This window comes from Silurus aristotelis, assembly GCF_946808225.1.
Source record: "Silurus aristotelis genome assembly, chromosome: 3".
In the NCBI taxonomy this organism is placed as follows: domain Eukaryota; kingdom Metazoa; phylum Chordata; class Actinopteri; order Siluriformes; family Siluridae; genus Silurus; species Silurus aristotelis.
Genome location: NC_139576.1, coordinates 27,475,245 through 27,481,244, shown reverse-complemented (window position 1 = coordinate 27,481,244; position 6,000 = coordinate 27,475,245). Strand labels below are relative to the sequence as shown.

General features: G+C 34.9%; 1 protein-coding gene across 1 annotated transcript in view; it reads left to right on the top strand.

Annotated features, from left to right (window-relative positions):
- The first annotated feature begins 3,631 nt into the window (after positions 1 to 3,631).
- LOC310724011 (activin receptor type-1-like) overlaps positions 3,632 to 6,000 on the top strand; it is a 41,148-nt gene continuing 38,779 nt past the window's right edge. The window contains exon 1 of the mRNA XM_083537747.1: positions 3,632 to 4,184. The gene's annotated coding sequence lies outside the window, so the exon portion shown is untranslated. The remainder of the gene's footprint in view (positions 4,185 to 6,000) is intronic.

Here is a 6,000-nt window from a genome sequence, read left to right as displayed (position 1 = left end):
TAATTATCAAGAAGGATACTTAGTTTAACTCGTTTTAAAGACCGATAACTCATAACTTGTTGCTGTGTACCTGTACTATGCAATGTCAATAAAGTTCTATCTATCTATCTATCTATCTATCTATCTATCTATCTATCTATCTATCTATCTATCTATCTATCTATCTATCTATCTATCTATCTATCTATCTATCTATCTATCTATCTATCTATCTATATACAGCTTTTTAACTTGAAAGTGTATTTGTATTGCTCTCAATGCTGATCTCTGCAATATTCCAGAAGACTGCAGAGTATAAAGAAAATTATAAAAAAAAGTGTTACGTGATTTATTTCTGAATCAGAATTTTGACAGAACCTTGCAAAAGCACATATCTGCTCTGAAGATATGACTTCCAGCTCATATTTCACCTGTAATATTTGTATCACACTATGCCCTCATAAAACAGAATGTGGCAATTCTCCTTAGCTTAGTCTTGTTTTATATACTTCAGAATACATTTAGAAATGTTATTTCCTGTACTTGTGGCAGGACATTAAACAAATAAGATTGAACATACATGTTAAGGGGTGAGTCAATATGTTCAGAAAGTATAAAGAGGGAGGTTAAAATGCTTCAAAGGCAAGAAAAGCTTTCAATATGGCCACCATTTTCAGACTTATCCAGTCTGGGAATTTGATCTAGAATTCATTGTCTCTGTTTTGTGACCTGAAACTGGATCGACAGTGAACAATGGATTATTAAATCAAAGAGAAGCAAGCTGAAAAGCTGAAAGTCTTTTGGAAAATGGTGAAATAAAAGAATATAATGATGTACATGCTGAGAATATGAACCTGTGTGCACCATAGACTTGTTGTTATACAGGTTTAGACTTTTTTGACATTGGTTTTCTTCTTTTCTCCATTAGTAAAAACCGCTTTATTGTAAGTATAGCACAGTGAGTGAAGACTGAGCAGAGGCTTGAGTTATTGACCCATAAAAACATTGATGATGGTCCATTTTATGCAAATTTTGTTCCACTGTGATCTGGGCAATAAATATATTTTTTTTCTGAGCCTTTCCTGTCCTGTACACACCCACAGCATTTTCCTTTTTATAAGCCTTTGTCTGACATTAAAACCTTTCACTCTGGATCTCCACATCTAATGAAATATGTAAGAGACTTTTTTTTCTTTGCCTTCTGATTTCAGTAGTTATAAAGTGCCACTGTGTTCCTAAGCTGTTCTTATTATTACTTACTATTAAATGGCAGACAAAAAAATATATGGCATCTAAAATCTAAAAATGATTCCTGATAGCTGAGAGTGAAAGTGTACCTACGCATGAGCTATGAGCGTGCCAATACATTCACATACTTTTTTCATTTAGTTTGATGTACTGCAGACTGCAAAGTCAAATAAAGAAATACTAAATAATTAAGTTTAATTAAGCTATTAGTTAGTTCTGTACTCTCTAGAGCTCTGGTGAATTTAGCTAACTAGCTGCAAAGAACATCATATGAAAAATATTTATTTTACTAACAATAATCCCTTTTAATTGAACATTCAGTTTAGAACAAATTGCATTTTTTATTAAGCCAAATCATAACCATAATGACAAATATGGCATTTTTTTGGCACCTTAAAGTTTTCAAGTCAAGTCAAGTTTAGAAATAACAGACATTGTCTCAAAGCAGCTTTACAGAAATCAACAGTCAAGGTGAACGGTTTGCATTTATCCCTGATGAGCAGCCGTGGCGACTTTGGCAAGGAAAAACTCCCTTAGATGGGCTACAAGGTTCACAAAGTTGGTCAAGGTTGGCTTTCAAGGGCAAATGCAGTTTGACAATGTCGTTAACACGTCGTTAAATACTACCAGGGCCACATAACATGTTCATGTGAACTGCTGGCTCCCATCCAGGAAGTATTATAGCATTATAAACCTAGCCTGTTAGACTGTTACCTAGTCATTGGAAAACAAAACACATATCTATCAAACAAAAATGAGAAGAAAACAGTTTTAAATAAAACATTTTTGTATGTATGTATGTATGTATGTATGTATGTATGTATGTATGTATGTATGTATGTATGTATGTACAGTGCATTCAGGAAGTATTTATTCCACTTCATTTTAATCCACTTTTCTATGCACATTATAACAATGCATTACATTACACTACACACCATACTCCAAAATGCCAAAGCAAAATCCAGATTTGTGATATCTTTGCAAATTTATTCAAATTTAAAAACCTCAAATTGAGGTAAGCATTCTGACACTTTAAAACAACACTTAAAATTTAGCTAGGGTGCATCCTATTTCTCTGGATCATCTTTGAGACGTTTCTACACATTGACTGGAGTCGACCTGCAGCAAAGATTATTTCGAAAGAAAACCTACTAATGTCCAACAGCCAAAAATACAGATCAGAGCAAAAAACAAACCATGAGGTCAAAGGAACTGCCTGCAAAGCTCAGCAACAGGAGTGTTTATTTATTTATATGCATTAAACTATTACTACTACTACTTATTATTATTATAAATATTCAAAATATTATTCTAATATAACTCATAATATTAATTAACACTAATATTAACTAACGCTAGCGCTATGGATTATTTAGCGTTTTATGTCCACTTTCAAGAATTTCTCTTAAAAGGAGAAAATCTTAATAATTCCACATATCGAGGGAGTGAATAAATGAAGGATGGGAGGAACAAAGACATTTGTTAAAGTATGCTGAAATAAGTAGAACAGTTAAGTAGATAATATCTTTAGAACATTAAACATTAAACGTAACACACACACACACACACACACACACACACACACACACACACACACACATCAAATGTAAAGTATTTAATCGAAAAATTCTATGTATTTTTTTTTTTTTTAAATCAATGAAATGTGTGCCAATTTAATTGATTACTTAATTGAATCGACATAATAAAAAGTTTATTGCATTCATTTGATTGATACTATTTTATTTTAAGAAAATATTATAAAATATTATTTCATATATTATTTAACCAATCATGCATTTTTCAAATAAAATGCATGATTGGTTAAATAATATATAAAATAATATTTTATAATATTTTATTAACAATTTTATATTTTATTTAACAATTTTATTGTTGTTTTTAAATGTAAACTGTTCAAATGTTGATCACAAATGGCAATAATAATAAACTGTAAATAAATAAATAAATAAATAATAAAAAACGACAAGCAATTTTATGTTTTGAATTTCTAACCTGTACCAAAATTGATATACATATATATATATATATATATATATATATATATATATATATATATATATATATATATATATATATATATATATATATATATATATTAGAGAGAGAGTGTTGGCATTTGAACTTCATATATGAAGTCAGTAGGCACTATAGAGCATACTTTTCCCCCTTAGATCCCGCCTTCTGGTTTGTGATTGGCTCGTATGTAAGCTACACGACCTCTGATTGGTCAACGCATGACGTCGGCAGTTGCTATCAGTTCCTCTCTTCCAAACGCCTTAATACAGTCGCAGTTTCTAAATATAAGTATATTCCTGAGAAAATATGTATTCATACAGCACAGATCGTAGGTTATATATAATTAAAATACATGTGCGAGCACAAGAACAAACCCGAACTCTGTCTAGAAAGAGATGAGAGATGGGGCAGGGGAGTGAAACAGCAGCCAATCATGGCACACGTGGGCGTGGTTTTCCGTTTGGGGGGGGACACACAAGGCGTGTGTGTGGGATTGGGAGTGAACGGAAAGGAAACCAGTGTGATTAACCCCGACCACTTCCTCTGTTCAGGAGTGTGGTCGGTGTGTACGGATCTTACACTGAGTGATGCAGGAGTGTGTGTGCACTTCCAGGTCCTGCTGTCACGCGTGCAACACTGTCGCGCGCGCGCACACTCCGGTTCCGTTCACGAGCGGCTTGAACACTGAAGAATTCCTAGAAGTCGATAAAGTTTTGATGGATGTGGAGGGAAAGAATCGTGCAACAGGATCTACACACTTTTTTACCCCCCTGATCGTCGCTTTCTGAGTCAGAAGTCTGACTCTTCTCTGGCAGCACAGTAGATTGATTTGTCTTCTGAAAAACACAAAACAAAACAAAGAGAAGCAAAGAAACAAAACCACGAGCCTTGGATTGTACACAAGTTGTTGTTGCAAGGTATGTATCCATTCATACATACATGCATGCATTTTATTTCTTTTTGTCGTTACAATTTGTAACATCTTTCTCACACCCGCGCGCATTCTCGGTGCTTGTGTGTGCGTGTGCGCGCGCACCCCTTTTGGCGACAGTGTGTCTGAGTTGTTTTGTTATTTTTTCTATGCGTGCATAAAAAAAAACCAAACAAAGCAAAAACTTAAATATGCATAATCATTATTGCTAAGTTTGCTCCCAAAAAGCTTTTATAAATAATAAACTCGTGCTGAGTTCACAAACACCAAAACTTGATTTGTAGTACAATCAAACAGAATATAATGTTTATGCTTTTATTCCAATGTTTGTTGTTTTTGTGCTGTCCGGGTGTTTATCCTCTTATCTGTTATACCTTTTCAATATGTATACACATTGTAGAAGTGTAAAGGCACATTACATGCACATTTCTAGGTAAAAAGGTTTATAAGATGTACACACACACACATATCAGGGCAAAAAAGTATTCCATGTATTATAGTTTTTTTAATGCTGTGTATGATGTCTGCTTTAGTGATGTGTGTGTGTGTGTGTGTGTGTGCGCGCGCGTGTGCAGTGTGGGTTTTTTATGTTTGCAGATCATTGGCACTTGGTTAGCTGGTCTTTTGTCATGCAGCCAGGTGTGCTGGTTCAGATTTCAGTTTTCACCCTGCATCCATCAGCTTCCCACTGAGCTCTGAGCATTACAATAGACTGGGTGGAGGAGGTGGGGTGAGGGTCCTATATGCCCTTAATCACCTATTATTTTGCACCTTTTTTCAACGGGTGACAGACAAGTAGACTTGAAGAGGTTAATCAAGGATTCTTGAATAAATCTATAATTTGACCAAAACTTTTCAGTACTAAAACGTTAAAAGTGGCACGAATACTTTTGAGCACATATAGTCATTTCGAGCTAAGAAGAAAGCGGTGCATTGGATGTCATCTGAATGTAAACATTTTTCTCTGTTCCTATGTACTGAAGCAAAATGCAAAAGTCTGAATTCGAAACGCATTTATTTGATAATACGCATGGCTTTTGTACAGAAGCTGACTGTGGTGTTATACCAGATTATAGGCCACACACACACACACACACACACACACTCACACACAGCATAATTTGTCCTTGTTGTTATTTTTTGACCCAAAAAAAGTGATGCAACATTAAGGCCAACATCACATTTAGTTTCCAGGTAAAAAAAAATGTGTAGCTTAAAGTCTGTAGATAACAACGTCAAGCAAATGCAATCAGAAGGTCGAGAGTTCAAATCCTGCTACCGCCAAGCTGCGAATAGAGGGAGGCTCTTGCCTCTATTCTAAAATATAAGCTCAGCTCAATTGTAACTCTCAAACAAAAATGTCTGCTAAAGGAGTGAGAAAACCGAGCTGTTTAAGATTTGAATATCTAGCTGCCACCTTGTTAGTGAAAATGGCAACCACTAGCTAGAATCTTAAAGGTTCAACAATAATACCGTGCCATATCTATAGACATTTTCCCCTGAACGTTCTTGCTACTCTTCCACGGTCTGGTCCTAGGTCACGACCCTGCGGTTGGGGACGTCTAGTGTAGGCTCTTGAGTTTTTGCATTACTTGCTTACATAAGTGAATGAGTATGCAGATCAAATTTAGTAAATTGATTGTTGTCACATCTAATACACAGCTTTTGTAAAAGCACAGCTCAAGCTACCTCCTGTAAGCTCTGACTTGTTTCTGTATAGTGAATGGATGCTTTGTGTGCGTGTGTGTGAATTGCTTTACTGATGGGTTAATATAGAAAAGGGAAAAATCAACACTGATGAA